Source organism: Bombina bombina, chromosome 2 (assembly GCF_027579735.1).
Source record: "Bombina bombina isolate aBomBom1 chromosome 2, aBomBom1.pri, whole genome shotgun sequence".
NCBI classification, from domain to species: domain Eukaryota; kingdom Metazoa; phylum Chordata; class Amphibia; order Anura; family Bombinatoridae; genus Bombina; species Bombina bombina.
Genome location: NC_069500.1, coordinates 1166384192 through 1166403902, shown reverse-complemented (window position 1 = coordinate 1166403902; position 19711 = coordinate 1166384192). Strand labels below are relative to the sequence as shown.

The window sequence follows — 19711 nt, the reverse complement described above, 5'->3', positions numbered from 1 at the left end:
CTTGCCGCTCAGGCGAGATATTCTAAAATGATCCTTCAGCACTGCAGGATCCCTAGTGACCTTTTCAAAAGGTAGATTTTGCTTTGCTTCTCTAAGGGGCATTGAATGCATTTATTTATGTGAAGGAGAGACAAGCCCAGTACAATATAGCACTGCATAGCATGACATTTCTGCATTTACACTTTGTGCTTTCCATTTTATATCAATTTACAATTAGGGATGAGTAGATGAGAAGCCAGCAGACTTACTACAAGATCTTTACAGGGCTCTGGAACAGGCCAGTTTGTCCCTACTTGGAGAACAGCGTCTTTCAACCAAAATGGAATACAAGAAGTATATTATAAAAGATGCAGTGATCCTGTAGTCAATGAAAATCTTCACAGACTTTGAATTTTGAAAGCATTTTGTGGAAGAGTAAAACTACGTGGCTTTGAACCACTACCACTTAGCACTTGTAATCTATTGTCCTCAAACAATGGAAATTGGCCATAATGATCTTGCAGATGGCACTTTTGGTTTGGGAGGGTGGACTGTTGTCTGTGGTCTGGGGAGACAACAGCTGTCTCAGTAAACACAGAGTCCTCCAAAGGAAGAGTCTGAAGGTAATGAAGTCATGAGCTAGTTAATAGGGTCTCAGTTAAATCCTGCCATGAGCGCAGTTGGTTGGCTGTTTTAAGTAGTGGAGAATCTGTAGTGCTCCCTGCAGTTTCCTGATGATATTCCTCATGCGTAGACTGGGATTGAGAGGTTTCTGTGGAAGACAGCCTACTGTGTTTTGGTTCCACAAAAGGGCTAGCACAACTAAACAATACTAGTCTAGGGTATGTATCATAAGGTGGTGACTGCTGGAACGTGGGATAGGACACACGTTGTCAACCACTGATGGGCTAACCTTTGCTGAAGTGAATCCATTTGTGCACCAGGGAGCAGGTCATAATGGCTGGGACTGTTGTTTTTGTCCCCTTTTTTCTTGGATTTCTTCCCTGTGTATTTCTTACTGTTCCTTTGCATCATATAGTCTTCTTGTATTATCTTATTATTGCTCATATATGGAAGCAGTGAACTCTCTCTTCTGCCATCTCGTTTGATCTTGCTGGGATCTTCATAATCACCCACCCACTTTTATTCCACAGGCATAGAGATTGGATCTAACTTCCTATATGTAGGAGTGCTTTGCCATCGGCCTTGCACACTCGTCCTCTCCTTATCATATTCATAGCAATATAATATTGCATCCTCCTCTACAACATTGAAGTGCTTTCTATATTTCTGGTCCAGAAATTAATTAGGAGACTCTGATCCATTGGAAACTGGTTTCCCAACAATGTGTGGCTCACATCATCATAGGGTAGGTTTCCTTTCTCATCCCGTTTGTTGTGTAGGGCTCTGCAGGAGGAGGAGGAATAAAAAGATCCTGAAGAGCAGAGCTGTTTCTTTTTGTTGGTGTGCTTATGGTTCTTGAAAGTGTAGCAACACTGTTTGTTGGACTTCTTGGAATAAGAGGTGATAAACCTGTCCAGGAATAAGTTTTCAGTTCATCATCATACCACTGCAGAGCAAGGGGCTTCCATCTCATATTTTTCAGTAAAGCTGATGCTGAGGTAAGCATGCTCTGAGGTTGCTTTTTCAAAGTTAAGATAACACCACTCGAGTCTCCTCGTAGTGCATTCATCACATTGTTTTAACTGCCACCCCACCACAGTTGGATGGTTAACTTGGATCACTTCATCCCTAGCATGGATCTTCTTGCAACGATCAGCAGGTTAATTTTCAGTTGTTCCAGTTATAACATGTAGTCCGTCATAATTTGATTTAATGTACATCCCCAGCCCTTCACTTGACTTGATGTTGGAGAGTTGTATGACTTCAAAATGTGCAGACTGCGATACCAAAGGATCCGATTAGAGAGAGATGATTTGATCACACACATTTGAGAGAGTTTTGCACACATGAAAAGTTTTATTTCCTGTTTCATACATGGTGCACTCATGCTGAACAATTGTCGTTAATTCCAGACAAAGTTGAATAAGATTATTGCTGGTCACAGAGTAATCAGTCACAACAGCAAAGGGAGTTTTATCCAGTTTGTGCCATATCCATCTTTTTCTAAGGTTATCAATGTCCATCCTGATCAGCGTGGCATTACTAGCCAAGCTAGAAGACTCTTTGTTTATACAATGAGATCCACAACAGAGGTAAGGAAGGCATTAGGCACCTTCCTGCTACTTTTGTCATCAAAGTGTCCACTTCTCCCCCTTCCTGTTAAAAAGTTCTGTAGGTTTTTGGTTGATGCATTTAATTTGTGAGAAAGTGTTTTCAGGTTCTCTGTCTCCAAATCATAATTCAGTGCACAGAGTAAATCTACTGCTTCCAGAATAAGTTCCTGATGGCCAATTCAAGTCACTCCCAGCTCCTCCAGTTCCTGATGAGTAATCCGTAGCAAATGATCCCCAGCAATTTTTCCCCTCTCAAAGTTCTTTATATGTTGCTGCAGGCAGTCATCCAGACCTTTTATCCAATCCATCACTTGAATCAGAGACCATTTTCTCACACATAATTAGTGCCATCCCAAACTTTATCATATCTGAAAGCCTTGTAGTGACTGATGATTTTCCACTCTGATATAACCCCTTAGCTGTGGCAGAAACACAAGAGCAAGATTTGTTTAACCAAACAGTGCACAGCCCAAGTGTCAGGCAGCTTTGGATCTCAGCAATGTGGAGATGTCACTAGCCTGTTCCTCTCAACACTTGTTCCCATAGGCAGTTCTCAGGCTACTGGACAGAGCACGTCTCTTAAGAATGTGCACACAATGCTGCTTTTTTTAATAAGGAACAGTCAGTCTGCTTAGATTATACTGGTAAATGTTAGGTTTTCTGGCTATCACCATTTTTACGAAACATAGAATTTTGGCTGAGGAAAATGACTCTAATGTAGACACTATTTCTCTGCCATATAAACCTAGGCTATAACCGAGAAGGGAAAAGGGCCCTTCATTTGAAAAATGTGGAGCTTCTCATTTGAGAGATAGATAACATGTCACCCTAAGATTCATTTAATGACTATAAGAAACAATAATCACCATTGCACACCAAGGAGATTTTCATGGAAGGAAGGGAGCTAACATGAAACCCATATATATCCCCTTGTTATTTAATTAGAGGAGAATAAGAACTCTATTTCAAAGATGGGCCACACAACTCTATATTGTGTGAGTCTTTCCAAGCTCTTATCACTCACAATGAAGCACACACAGAATTGAACCCAATTTTAAAAATAAGGGAGTTCCTTATTTTTTCTCATGTCTCTCTCGCTGTTAACTGATTGCCATAAAATGACTGATGTATAAAAAATCTTATGGAACATTTAACTAAATAATGGATCAATAAAAAAATGTAATTGATGCATTTATTTGTTAAAGGCATTATTAAAAAATAAAAATACACAACTGCACATATATACTTTGAATCAACGTTATCCCATGTTTATCAACTTTAGAACATTTCCATGAATCTTCAGAAATGCTTTTCCCTTTTTTCCCAAATCATTATGCAGCATTATTTTTTAAAATCATTTTAATCAAACCACAGATGTTCAAATATCAAAATCAAATGTTGTTTAATATGCCAAAGAGTAGTTATCAGATGATGATGTATAGTAATTAAAAATTCATTAGTTAGCTACACATTATTTAAAGGAATTATCTGAAATTTAGTATGAAACAGAACCTTCACATTTTTTTCTATACTTTGAAAATATTGAAATACAATTTGTCTTTTTCCTTTAGTTTCTTTGTTCATATTTGTGAAATTAGAAACATACATGACGTAAAAATAATGTTCTGTAGCTGTGTCTACCATAGCTGGAAAAAAGCAGAAGCAGATAAAATGAAAGGGAAAGTTAACATTTATTAGACCTTGTTCCAGTGCAATACAACCTTAAACACACCCAGAGCATTATCGCTGGCTTTCATAACAGGTACAAGCTGTCATTGTGGGTGCAAGTTGCATATAAACAGATGCTCCATATGTCACATGCCCACTAAGGCCTAGATTATGAGTGGAGAAATATTTAGTGCTCCCGCTTGCTTGTAAACATTGCTAGACAGAGACTTTTTGCACAGTAGCCAACCTAAGGCTTGTTTTCTGAATAAGATAACTCTTTCAGGTTGCGCTCATATTACAAGTTGAAAGTAAAAAGCTAGCACGTGGACAAAACTTGACGTGCGCTAACAAAATATCCCGACAAGCGTTAACGTATTAAGCCAATAGAAGTCAATGGAAAGGGCAAGCTAAAAAACAAACCTTACACCTATGAATGCTAACCCAACAGAAGTTATGAAAATGTCACATTCCAATGTTTTTCATATACATAATGTCATTTTTATTCTAAATACATATTTCAATATATATATATATATATATATATATATATATATATATATATATATATATTTACTTATACCTCTATATCTATTCCTTTATAGGTATAGATATGTAATTTGCATGAACAGTATTAGAGATATATATATTTAAAAATAAAAGTACATTATTTTCTATGTGAAGAACATAGTAATGTAAAATATAAGTAATGTAATGTGAGTATATATATATATATTTTTCCCCCCTATGGATTATTTAAAATATTTTAAAGCATCTATAATAATTTTAAATAATGTTTATTATTTATTTTTTTATATTTCAATAACGCTCACTGAATATAGCAATTCTTCATGACCGCTAACCTGACCACTTTAGCCTTAAAGGGACATGAAACACAATTCTTTAATTCATGATTTAGAAAGAGCATGCAATTTTAAGCAACTTTCCAATTTACTTCTATTATCTAATTTGCTTCATTCTCTTGAAATCCTTTGATGAAAAGCATACCTAAATAGGCTCAGTAGCTGCTAATTGGTGGTTGTACATAAATACCTTGTGTGATTGGCTCACCCATGTGCAGTGTTATTGCTTCAAACACTGGATACATAAAGAATGAAGCAAATTAGAAGTAAATTATAATGTTGTTTAAAATTGCATTCTCTATCTGAATCATGAAAGAAACATTTTGGGTTTCATGTCCCTTTAAGTTGCGAACCCCAATGCATGTTACACATATTTTACATTCCTATGTCCTTCACATAGAAGATAATGTACTTTTTAATATGAAATATACATTTCTGTATATATATGATGCTGTTCATGTAAAATACATATCTATACCTATATATCTATAGGCATAGATATACAGGCATAGGTGTGTGTGTATATATATATATATATATATATATATATATTGAACTAAAAGCGGAGGCTAGGGCGCAAGAAAAGGGACCAAAAAATAGGAACTGGATTACAGTTATTCTTCAAACAATAACCAGAAACAAAAACTGCTATCCCTTAAAAGAGAGACTCCATGGCAGATGGCAGATACTCTTAAAAGAAAATATGAGGAAATGAGGACTAAAGGGAATAAAATAGCGCTGTTTCTATTGAACCGGATACATAAATATAACACATGTATAAAAATGAAATGATAATGATAAAAATGTAGAGTTAGATAAATATTAGAATATTAAAATGTAAAAATGTATAAATCTGAACACCAATTAATCTGAGCGCATATTTAAATTTGAGCAAATATCCTGTGTGTATATCTGAAATTCTCACTTACAAAATAAAACCTCAATCCTATGAGGTAAGATGTTCACACTGCAGGGAGGTACTTCTGTGGCGTATACTGTGGTCTGCACAGATGCAACCAATTCTCCTCTTAGTATATGGTAAACTTCCAGGTACTCCGTATGAATCAGAGTCCTTCCTGCCTCTCGGATATGGACTCTTTTTTTCAAGAATATGGTGGATCTCCCAAGGTTTTTAGAGGTAAGTTAAAATAAGCCTTCTTAAAATTATTTTCAAGAGTTCTCAGGATACTCTTTTCGGATACCGGTTCTTTTTAGCACAATCGAGTCTCGTGATGGTAAACGCATGGGACTCTACTAAGATGGACTTTTGTCATTGAGAATTTCAGATATACACACATGATATTTGCTTACTTACTTTATATATGCTCTCAGATTAATTGCTGTTCCGAATTATACATTTTAATATTCTAATATTTATCTAACTCTACATTTTTATTATTATCATTTCATTTTATACATCAAAGCTTGTTAGATCAATACAGCATTGCATGTATGTGCATAAGGACTTTATGTTTTGTATTTTATCACAAATCTTTGTCATTGTATACCCCTATCATTGTACCCACACCTACGGAATTTGGCGGTGCTTTACAAATAAATGATAATAATAATAATAATAAACGTGTTATATTTATGTATCCCTTTCAATAGAAACAGCACTATTTTATTCCCTTTAGTCCTCTTTTCCTCATATATATATATTTACAATAAAAAGTATATTGTTCTGTAAGAGAAGAACATTGGAATGTGAAATATGTACAGTAAATATACAGTAAAACATAAATATTTAAATGCATATGCACACACACAAACACAAACACACACACACATATATAGATATATGGGGAGGCAAAAAGTGAGTTTAAAATCCTCCACTAAGCACAAAATATAGAGAAAATAACTCATTCTTTAGTACATTAACACATCTAGAAAAAAAAGAAGACTTGTTTTCCCACAGAAAACCTCTGAATTACATTGTTTCCAATGCAGCAAAGGATTCTGGGTAAGATATGCAAATGAGGTTCACAATGACACACTTTTTTACTTCAATCTGCTTTTATGCAGACTCCCTTTACGCCATAGCATCGCTCTTCACACAGCTTATAAGCTTAGCTAACAGAATTGCATTCTAGCCAATCAGTGCTGACTCTTAAATAACTCCACGGGCATGAGCACAATGTTATCTATATGTCACACATTAACTAATGGCCTCTAGCTGCAAAAATTTTTTCAAATGCATTCAGATAAGAGGCCGCCTCCAAGGGCTTAGAAATTAGCATATGGGCCTATCTAGGTTTGGCTTTCAACTAAGAACACCAAGAGAACAAAGCAAATTTGATGATAAAAGAAAATTGGAAAGTTGATTAAAATGACATGCCCTAGCTGAATCATGAAAGTTTAATTTGGACTTTACTGTCCCTTTAAATCTATAGATCCATTAGAAGTTTACTAGTCATAAAAAAGAATGGGTTTTAGAACAAATTACAGATGGCTATAAGCTTTATAGTGCACAGCCTTAAAAAAAAAAGTTATGTGATGCGGTGAACAACCTGGGTTGTCCTTGCTGATTGGTGGATAAATTCATCCACCAATAAAAAGTGCTGTCCAGAGTTCTGAACCTAAGAAAAGCTTAGATGCCTTCTTTTTCAGATAAAGATACCAAGAGAACGAAGAAAAATTGATAATAGGAGTAAATTAGAAAGTTGCTTAAAATTGCATGCTCTATCTGAATCACGAAAGAAAAAAAATTGGGTTCAGTGTCCCTTTAAGATAATATATATTATTAAACCCTTTATAGCCCAGATGTATATGATGCAGCCCAGAACAGAATGAAATGACCCATAATGCGCATTTCTAAAGTAGTCACACCAATGAAATTTACCAGTTCCACAAGGCTAGTTGCGAAAGATACAATAAGCCACACAGCCTCCAAAGAATCCACATCCAATTGGCCATTTTGGTTAAAAAAGCATTTTGTGTAAATAAGTACTGGAATGTTCACTTCCTAAGTAGTCACACCAACTAAATTCACCAGTTTCACAAGGCTAGACGGAATAGAGGCAATGATCTACACAACCACCAAAGAATCCACAAAAAAAGTCCTGAAATTCTTAGTTCATTACATGGGGGGGCCATTGACTGTCCCTGGATTTTCCTCCTCACCTGGAGTACAAACTGCAGAAAAAAAGACAATTGAATGTCTGTTTTTTTCTCTTTTAATACCGCTGAATGTAGCTTCATTTTAGAGGAAGAAATATTCTGGGAGTTACATAGCATTCTGAAATTTTTAGTTCACTATTTCATTCTCAGTGTTGTGCCACTGCAGTTCTGGACTATAATTCCCAGCATGCATTGTACAGTGGTGGGGAGTGGGCTTCCTGGTAGGCAGAAAGATTTGTATGAGCTCACTGCCTCTCCTACATGAGTTTTGTGTCCGCTATAAGCCATGTAGGGGGATTTCTACTCCCACCACCTTTTTAACAGCAGCAAAGAATAAGGTATGCCATGAATTAATTAATAATTATTAATAATAAATAGAAATGTGCTCTGATTTAACAATTTCTGTGTAGCGTTCTCCTTGTGGAATAGTTTGTTAAAAGTTTTGTCAAAAGCACAAATATAGGAATGTTTATTATAATTTTTTTAGGTAATGTACTGTTAGAAGTTTTAGGCTTATATGTAAGTGTTAGGTTAACTTATATTGGTTCTTTTGTGTTTAATTTTGATTATTATGTTTTTCTTCTTTATAACTGTATAATGCAACAGATCAAATAAGCAAACAATATATATATATATATTACATTATAATACATAAATTCACCAGTTCCACAAGGCTAGGTGGTTGAGAGACAATGAGTGGAGAAGAACTTAGTTGGTGGTGTTAGGGCAAAGAATTCTCCAAAATAATGTTTTATATGTAAAACCAATACAGTCCAAAATATATAATTCCTTTTTCTTTGGAACATGAGAAAAGGGCAACAACAAAACTCACACACACTTTTGAAGTATATTCACAATATCAAAGTTTCATTTTTACCACTGTATGCAAAACACCCTGTCAGAGTGCAAATTTATCTTTCAACAGTGAAAATAGTTGCAAATACAGTTCATAGTAATGGGAAATAAAACCAGTTCTGCTTCAAGCCTCCCGCCTTTCACATGCAGTATCGCTAGCTGATCGCTTCATTGCAATCTCGTGATAAATGTGTTATGATGATACCCTAAGCACTTGTATTAAGTGATCTCCCATGCAGCATTCATTATGCGGTCTAGCGGTCTGGTACTCTCACCCCAATGACATCCTTATGTGTTGGCAGTTCATGTTAAAGTTCTGTAGCAGTGTGGTGTTTTCCCAGTAACTTTAAGATTACCCAGGTGCAGGTTACATTAGTGATAATGCAGATTGTCTTACCCGAAATCCTAGGTTTACATTTGTTCAGGAAAACCGGACCTGGCAATTGCTATCGCTCATCTCCAGCTTCAAGCGACCGTTCTGCTGTGTGGCGTGTGACATGCTGTCGTTCAGAAGCTGGTCTGTGTTATCATTGGGTAATCCTGAGGGTGTGCGTGTGTGAGCGACCCTCCAATACAGAGCAGGCTATTCGCTCAAAGATCTGTACTGCACTGTGCGGCCCAAGCTTGCAGGAGATCAAGGAACAGACATAAAAAAGGAGCACCGGATCAACGAAAATTTAAATTTCAAATGTTTTATTCTTTCAGATTAAAAATAGATCATAGTATTCAAAGGAGAGTTAGCAGAGTAAACACCCCAGCTGGTCAAAACAAATGGCTGACGCGTTTCAGCTAATGTGCCGTACTCCAAGACACTTAAAGGGCCACTAAACCCCAAAATCTTTCTTTCATGATTCAGCAGCTAGTGAGCATATCTAGATATGCTTTTCATCAAAGAATATCAAGAGAATGAAACAAATTAGATAATATAAGTAAATTATAAAGATGTTTAAAATTGCATTATCTTTCTAAATCATAAAAGAAAAAATGTGGGTGGCATGTCCCTTTAAAAGTAGTTACCACAATACTCAGTTTATAAACAAACACCTGCTGGTTCATTGGACAGATTCCCACCAATGGGTGATCAGAGCATATTTAACTGTTTCTAGGCGCTACCCTAAGACTAAGCTTCATATATATTTATACATTCTTAGAGGGGCAATTTTGTAATAAAAATAATAATCTGTATAACCCACTGTTTAATTATCATACTTATGATCACAATATTTAGCACCCACTGTTTAATTATCATACTTATGAGCACAATATTTTGCAATATGTTATTTGCTCCTTCTCCTGTATTTCAATACTTATATCTCCAACTAGAAAGCAAGATATAATAGTTCATGAGGAAAATAATACAGCCAAAGAACTCTTTGTTGTAATAACTGTTGTGTATCTATATAAAACACAGCCATTTTTAGTGATCTCACTAACAATTACACATAACATGAATGTCAGCCGTTTAGGAATCAGTCCAGGGTTTAACCCAACTGCTTGCGTGAAAAGTAAAACACACGCTTGCACACTGAGAAATAACCAGGACGTGACCCACTCAGGAAACAAAAAAGGTAGGATACAAATAATAAATGTTATTTTAAGCAGAATAGCAACAAAAGAGTTAGCGTCCCTTTAAGTAGATTTGAATCCAACGGACAACTAAGTTCCTTTAAGCAGGTTTGAAGTAAATGAAAAGAAATGTCCCTTTAAGCAGGTTTGCAACAAACAAATGATAAAGTTCACTTTAGCAGCTTATAAAAGTAAATGTCCCTTTAAGCAGGTTTGCAAAAAACAAAAGATAATGTTCTCTTGAACAGCTTGTAAAAGTAAATGTCCCTTTAAGCTGGTTTGCAATAAACAAATGATAATGCTCTCTTTAGCAGTTTGTAAAAGTAAATGTCCCTTTAAGCAGGTTTGCAACAAACAAATGATTATGTTCTCTTGAACAGCTTGTAAAAGTAAATGTCCCTTTAAGCTGGTTTGCAATAAACAAAAGATAATGTTCTTTTTAGCAGTTTGTAAAAGTAAATGTCCCTTTAAGCAGGTTTGCAACAAACAAATGATTAATGCTCACTTTAGGCAGGACTGTAGCAAGATTTAAGACTGTAGCAGATTCAGACAGGCAAAGAAAAAATATATCCAGGAGTAAGTTTGAGGGTCAAGGCATAAGCAAGGTCAGGCAGGCAATAGTCGATATCTAGGAGACAGTTTGAGGGTCTAGGCATAAGCAATGTCAGGCAGGCAATAGTCGGTATCCAGGAGATAGTTTGAGGGTCTAGGCATAAGCAATGTCAGGCAGGCAATAGTCGGTATCCAGGAGACAGTATAGGGATCAAAGAAAGCAAAGTCAGGCAGGTTCAGGTTGAGTACTCACAACTCCGGAGTGAATCCAACAAACAGGCCCCGAGTAAGATCGCCCGCCGTGGTTTAAAGGCAGGAACGGCGACGTCACACAGAGGAGATCCGAGAGCCGCGGCGACACGGCGATGAACGGAAGATCATGACAATGAACATAACCAGAAAATTGTGGATAGGGATATTTAGCCATTATCTCCATAGACCCTTTTAAAATGCAGAACACATCTATAAAGGAGCTTATGCAAAGGGACTGGTTAACAATTAGCTCACATAAAGAGCTCCTTTTTTATAGTAACTATTGTGTATGTATATATTAATACAATCATCTTGAAAAATCCCACCAACAGCAAATGTATTTGTTGGCCTAACACAAAAAATTGAGTAAATCAAAATGCAAAGCTCTATTTAAAGAATGACTGAAGTGGATAAATGTATGTAAACTCAGTCATTTTCAAAATGTAAATTGCACATCTAGTCATGAGTTTCTTACCAAAAATTGATTAGATCAAATTGTGAATTATGTCCCTTGGGGACCCTAGTTTTTAGCCGGAAAAAACAAAAAGTTTCTCTCTCAGCTAAAATCTCATCTTTGTTCCATCCCCTTCTTTTATTTTAACCTGTTCAATAATAGTTCATTTAAAGCTATCTGCTTTTTTGTTGTGGATCATAGTGAAATGGCTAACAAGGGGTGTTGTCAGAGTACCCTGTCTTATATCTGAGAGGTGTTCTGTCATTCTCATCCTTACTTCCCTTGTGGGGTTTGTTGGATTTTACCCAAGGTCTAGACAACAATACAGTCGGAATCAGTTTCACCTTGGAGCATAATAAACAGGAGATTAACTTCTTGGATATTACATTGAGAGGTGTTCATGGAGAACAGATAGAGACTATGGTTTATTATAAACCAATATGAGATTGAGATTTTAGCTGAGAGAGAAACTTTTTGTTTTTTCCGGCTAAAAACTAGGGTCCCCAAGGGACTTAATTCACAATTTGATCTAATCAATTTTTAGTAAGAAACTCATGACTAGATGTGCAATTTACATTTTGAAAATGACTGAGTTTACATACATTTATCCACTTCAGTCATTCTTTAAATAGAGCTTTTGCATTTTCATTTACTAAATTTTTGATGTTAGGCCAACAAATACATTTGCTGTTGGTGGGATTTTTCAAAATGATTGTATTAATATATACATACACAACAGTTACTAAAGAAAGGGAGTTCTTTATGTGAGCTAATTGTTAACCAGTCCCTTTGCATAAGCTCCTTTATACATGCGTTCTGCATTTTAAAAGGGAGAGATAATGGCTAAATATCCCTATCCACAATTTTCTAGTTATGTTCATGTTATGCGTAATTGTTAGTGAGATCACTAAAAATGGTTGTGTTTTATATACATAAACAACAGTTATTACAAAAAGGAGTTCTTTATCTGAGCCAATTGTTGATGAGGAATATTCACACCAGTCCCCTTACCTTATAGATGCGCATTGCATTAGGGTTCATGGAGATGGTGTTAATATACCCTCATCCACAAAAAAAAATGTTGCTATATTATTTTCCTCATGAACTATTATATCTTGCTTTCTGGTTGGAGATAGTAGTATTGAAATACAGGAGCAGGAGCAAATAACATATTGCAAAATATTGTGCTCATAGGTATGATAATTAAACAGTGGGGTATACAGATTTTTTTATTACAAAATTGCCCCTCTAAGAATGTATAACTATATATGAAGCTTAGTCTTAGGGTAGTGCCTAGAAAGAGTTAAATATGCTCTGATCACCCATTGGTGGGAATCTGTCCAATGAACCAGCAGGTGCTGAGTATTGTGGTAAATACTTTTAAGTTGCTTGGAGTATGGCACATTAGCCGAAACGCATCAGCCATTTGTTTTAAACAGCTGGGGAGTTTATCCCGCTAACTCTCCTTTGAATGCTATGAGCTATTTTTAATCTGAAAGAATAAAGCATTTGAAATTTTAATTTTCGCTGATCCGGTGATCCTTTTTTATGTCTGTTCCTTGACCTCCTGAGAGACAATGAGCCACACATCCACCACAACATCCACATACAAATGGCTGTTCAGGTTAAAAAAAACATTTTGTGGGAAAAAAGGCACAGAACGCCCATTTCACGTGTAGCCACACCAACAAAATTCACCTGTTCCACAAGGCTAAATCCATATCCAAGTGGCCATTGTTTTTAACAATAAAGGTCTAGAATTCCAACTTCCCATGTAGCCACAGCAATCAAATTCTCCTACTTTACAAGGCTTGCAGGGAAAGAGACACATCCACCACAGAATCCTCACCCAAGTGGCTTTTCTGGTTCTCATAAAAAAAAAGTGTTTTGCTTAGAAAAAGTCCCGAAATACCCTCTTTCTAAGGGGTGGGTATGTGGCTTGTTGTCTCTCTCCCACCTAGCCTTGTGGAACAGGTGAATTTGTTTGGTGTGGCTGCTTGGGTAGAGGGCATGCTGGGCCTCTTTTCCACAAAATGTTTTTTTGACCAGAATTGACACTTGGCTGTAGATTCAGTGGCAGTTGTTTGGCTCAATGTCTCCCACCTAGACATCTGGGACTGGTAAATGTTATTGATTTGACTACTTGGGAACTGGGCATTCCAGACAATCTAGGCAAACATAATAATATGAAGGATCTTTCATACTTCTACGTGTTTTATTTTAATTATTTGACTGTTATTGTTTTTAATTATTTGACTATTATATGGCCCATCCAGCCTGTTCATTTCCATTCCTTTTACCCTGTCCAAGAAAAACTTGTTCAGCACACTTGCCAGTACTATGAGATTTATTTAAGAAAGCAAACTTAAAAGATACAGTTAACAAAATAGATTTTCTTTTCTAAATGTGAGAACTGTGTGTTATAAGCAAAGTATGTGCATAATGTACTGAACGGGCCACTATGTAAAACCTCAAAACTTACAAGGAAAACCCCCCTCTGCATTGCTCCTCTGGCCACCCCCACTGCTGCTATATTTTTTCTTTTCTACTTTAACCAATAGGTTAACCAATGTTCCGCATATATGAAATGCCAGACGTAAAAGGTTTGCTCACAGGAACTTTGTATAACCGGCATTGCCGAGAGTAAGCAGCATCTGCTGCCGTCAGTTATTATTGCATGAGCTAATGATCTTTCAGCTGCCCCTCCTGCTCTCATGTGAAAGCAGCGCTTGCCAACCATCCTGATCTGACTAGGATGATCAGGGGAGGTTAAGTAGTAGCAATCTTAAAACCCCAGCTACTTAACTAGCATTTCAGCCCCACTTGGGCATAAATGGGGCATAATGACAGTACCATTATCTTCTATGCAAGGCTCACTCCTCCATCTGTACCTGGCTTCCCCAAGCAGACATCTAGCATTTATGCCTTTGCTTCCCTCATCCAGCACAAACACAATGTAAACAATTAATAATGGTGCATATAGCATATTGATTCACTGTTTAGTTTGTAGTATCTGTGTGCTTGTTGCTTTCAAATGAGAATCCCCCTCAGATAAATAAGCAAGTTAAAAAAAACAGCAGTTCCGAGGTAAGCTATGCAGTTCCTTGTAATGGGCAATTTTATTTAAAATGTTTGACTTGCAAGAAAAACATGAAAAACAGGATACTGGACATTTTCTTCTCTTTGGCACAATATAGATTTTTGTCATCAAATGCTACTATTTACCATAGATTATGCAGGAAAATGGGATGAGCACAACCTTCTCTGGAGCTATTCACAGCAACATAAATCCAGAAACTGGGTGAGGCCAGTTTCCGTGGGGCAAAAAAAAGGTACTTTTAATTTGATTTTTTATCAGATTATTACTGTATGATCATAAATATTACACATAATTATGATCCATGAGGGAAGTATGATAGATATACACAATTCATTTGCAACATTTACTGGTACTCTAGAGGGACATTCAAACTAAAACTGGAACATGGATGCATTTTAGTTTTGAATAGAAGCATTTTTTGTAATATACATATATTAGCAAAAATGCTTCTAATAAATGCTATAGCTGTTTCAAAAGTGTATTTAAGTATGCACCTTGCACCAGCAATTTAATCTCAGCACTTACTCAGAGAGCCTAAGGTGCTTGTACCATCTGGTAATGACTCAATTTTGTTAATTGCTGACATAAAACAAGCCCCACTGGTGCTCTGAGCAGCTGCAGTATATAAAATGCTGGTGCACTGAGAATATCTAACACTTTTTCACATGCACTTGCAGAGAAAAATGTTAACACTAAAACGTTTACTAGAAGCATTTTTGCCAATATATGTATATTGCAAATATGTTTGTATTCAAAAAGTAATGCACCTATGTGCATTTAAACTTTGACCGGAATGTCCCTTTAAGTATAAAATTCTATTTAAATTGATTTTTCTTCAGGTATCTCTAAGGATGTTTGATATTATATTAGTATATGTAGGAATGTAATTTTAAATAGATACAGTTTGAACTATTATCTCTAAGTTAAATTCCAAATCCAAAGTGTACGTTTGCATTTCCCTCTCTCTCTGTCTTCCTCAGACAAGGGGTTAACACCCAAAACATCACAGAATAAACCTGTTTTGCTGTGTATTAAATCCAGAGAGTGTGATTATTTGATGGACTATGCTATGATGTTTTCTGCACCCTGGTACTAAAGACATTTAGCAAGTGGGAGTGTACTGATTGAATCATTACGCACACACTCACACACATAATATATATATATATATATATATATATATATATATATATATATATATATATATATACACATATACACACGTATATATACACACACACGCTGCTAAACAAACTACATAGTAGTATATGGCAGATCTTGCAGTAGCAACTACTTTTAAAATACAAAACAAACAAAGTAAGCCTTAAAATATTCCATTGTAATTAATTTTTTTCAATCTTAATTGTTGGCGCAACGTAGATAGTCGAACACACTTGTAGCATATCTTTTTTATATTGGCTTCCGATAACTCGGTTTTGGCCAATATGGCAAGTGTGCTTTTTAAGTGATAACAATCCAAAACGGATTTGGATGCTAAAAGCCCACAACTCTGAAAATGTGTTATCCAGAAAAGCTCCCAAAAATGTGTTTTCAATTGATAAAGGGACAGTCTACTTGAAATTGTTTTGCAGACTTCCTCCTTATCTGTTTTTTTGACCGACTTGCATTTTAGCCAATCAATGCTGACTCATAAATAACTCCACGGAAGTGAGCACAATGTTATCTATAATGCACACATGAACTAAAACTGTCTAGCTGTGAAAACCTGTCAAAATGCACTGAGATAAGAGGCGGCCTTCAACGGCTTATAAATCAGTTTATGAACCAACCTAGGTTTAGCTTTTCACAAAGAATACCAAGATAGCAAAGAAAATTTGATGATAAAATTAAATTGGAAAGTTGTTTAAATTTGCATGCCCTATCTGAATCATGAGTTTTATTTTTACTAGGCTGACCCTTTAAATACTTCACTACTAACAGGATCAAAAGTGTAAATCCAACCAAAACTGACATATATAATGGAAATTTCACACCTCTTTAGGTTGCACTGCAGTTGTGGTTAAGATTTAACCTTTTGTATAGTGTGTAAGCGAGATCATCATTTACATGTGTGAGAATAACCTATTTTAATTCAAATACATCCTGATAACGGGTAAATAATAATAATAATAATACAATTTTAATTTGTATATAGGCATTATGGATATACTGGGCATGTTTGTTCAATGATTATATTTACACTTTTAATTTTTAAAAACATTTTTTTTTCATTATTTCCAATTATTGATTGAGAAAGCACCATTTTACAATTTGGTGAAATATGAATTTGAAATGAAATAGAGCACTTCAGGTTTTTATTAGAAACATGATTTAAAAAGACCTGTAGCTGTAGTGGATATCATGTATTAAATACATATACATATGTAAATGTATGTCCTGCCTACTGCAGAGGGACTATACAATAGCAATGAGTACAGCATTAAAGGGACATTATACACTAGATTTTTTTTGCATAAATGTTTTGTAGATGATCCATTTATATAGTCCATACCGTTTTTTTTTTTTTTTTTTTTTTTTTAAATGGATGGTTTTGCTTATTTTTCCACGGACTTAATCAAGTGCCTTTCTGTGTAATGTGATAAAAAACATTTTTAGCTTCTTTTTTTTTAAACAATCTTTATTGAAAGAACAAAAGGTGTATAATTATTTAGGAGTTCATATACAACCCTATATGTCCGATACATATACAATCCAGAATATCATATTACACATTGAGAACAAACATGGGATGATGGTAAACACTGCACTTGTACAATTGTGGAATTACACTCTTCATACATCTAATATGTAAACTGCACCGACAATGTTTTTTATTTCTATCCCTTTCTAATAATTGTATTTCTAGTCTTAGCTTCTCCTCACAAAATTTTACTTCAATCACCAAAGTGACGTGTATAACTGTCCCATCCGCTCTACACATCAGAGCCTCTGCGCACTCCCGACACAACTCTCTAATAGCGCATGCGCAAGGCTCTATATGACGTATGATATGCCAATAATTTATATATATTAATACACACATATAAAATAAAGTAACAATCATATCTGCATAACTGTTTAATTTTTTTGTATAGTCCATAATTACCTATTTTTAACATATATTTACATGTAAATTCCAGTTCATTTAAATAATCATAAGTAGTTCAAAAGTGCTATACGTATATTACTATAAAATAACTTTATGAGACACTTACTACTGGTGGAGATCCAAGTAAACAGCTTTTGCCTACACTGCATTTACTATCACTTTAATATATCTGCACCCGAAAGGTAAAAAATAGGGTTTTTATTCTATACTATTGTGATATTGTTGAGCCATTGTAAAAATAATTTTATTAAAGTTTTAATTCATTATACAAAAACAGTATATAATTACATTGTTATAATTCATTTACAAACCACAAACATATTATGTAGCCCTATGGCATTAGTTATGAAGCACATATGAAATATGTTATGAAGTACAGTAATGGAAATACAGCTATATGAATCATGAAGGCTAGAGGGTCTTGCCAGTAAGTCATTTTCAGCTGTAAATCACCTTTACATGAGATGATCTGTAGGACATATGAACTTGTGAGCTAACAATCTAAAGAAACACTCTATAGATCACACACCTCTCACATCCTTTTTGCCCTTGCCCATTATACATAAAGGGACATCAGCCAAAAACATCAACACCTAATATGGAAGAACTTCACAAATCAGCTAATTCTTTTTTTTTTAACCTAGCCTTACAGTGAAAAGTTAAACACCAAATATAGAAAAAAACAAACACATTTTGCCTATTAAAAATTGTTTGAAATATTAAAAAAATAAAATGTCTACATTATCCAAAAATTATCCTCAGAATTTTCTTGTGAGAACTTTTTATTTGTAAAATCTCCACCATAAACTATGAGAGAGAAAAAAAAAATACCTGGCTTTTGTAACTTATAAAGACTAAAAATAATACACTGTGCACAGAAGGGAAAACTGTAATATGTGTAAGGATAATAATATATCACTACTGGCAATCAGAGTATAATTTTTGCTCATGGAATGTCTATGTATATGAAGTGTATGCATACTTGTAACTTAAGGGTGTGGTAACAATTATCTCACACTAATTAACTTGTAAAAGAATTCCCTTGAAATTACTTCTTGACTCAGCTTTCAGCTGCCACTGACTGATCACATTCACCTTTTACTGCTATCCTAACAAAAAGACTGACAGAATTAGTTAACTCCTTTACCTTGTTTTACCTCTCATCTTTCATAGAGTTAGTGACCTTTTAATTGCCTACATCTGCATGGTGATTAATATGTCTGTGAGAAAATGTAAGCCATGGTTTATGTCAGTAGTGCCCTAACAGGGCATGGATCAAAATCCATCCTTATTTAGGAAAAATAATGTGTGAACTGGTGAAAAGAAAGTAGACAAAGCCATTAAATTACACAAGACTCGCATGATTGCGTCTCTCACAATCTACTGCCTTAAACATATATGGGTGGTGGTGGAATGTTAATGTCCTTATGGATAATTCTTACATATTTTCAGCCTGTAATAAAACAGAATACATCATATTATTTAGATATCAAAAATGTATTTTTTTGGTCACATACAGATAAAACCTATATTTTTAATGCACAATCAGTACAGGCCTAGTATGCTTGCTTTTTACTTACAAACAACAAAAAACAACTCTTTTGCAACTGTCAGAGGTTGCGAGGTAACTATATGACCTTTTATCATCCTCCTGTTTTACTTTCTTTTAACTGCCCTCCCTTTCATCTTATTTTAAACCTGTCCTAACAAATATCCTCAATTTCCCATTTAAAACGGGAACATTTGAATCATCCTTAAAGGGATAGCAAAGTCAAAATTAAACTTGCATGATTCTGATAGAGCATGTCATTTTAAGACACTTTTAAATTATCTTCTATTCAAAAATGTGCTTTGTTCTCTTGGTATCCCTTGTTGAAAAATAAAATAATACACAAATATATTAAACTAGTGGGAGCTGCTGCTATTGGTGCCTGCACACATTTGTCTCTTGTGATTGGC

The 19711-nt window shown here is 35.1% G+C and overlaps 1 pseudogene; it reads right to left on the bottom strand.

Moving 5' to 3' along the window:
- Positions 1-611: 611 nt before the first annotated feature.
- Positions 612-19711, bottom strand: part of LOC128647459 (connector enhancer of kinase suppressor of ras 2-like) — a 75627-nt pseudogene continuing 56527 nt past the window's right edge.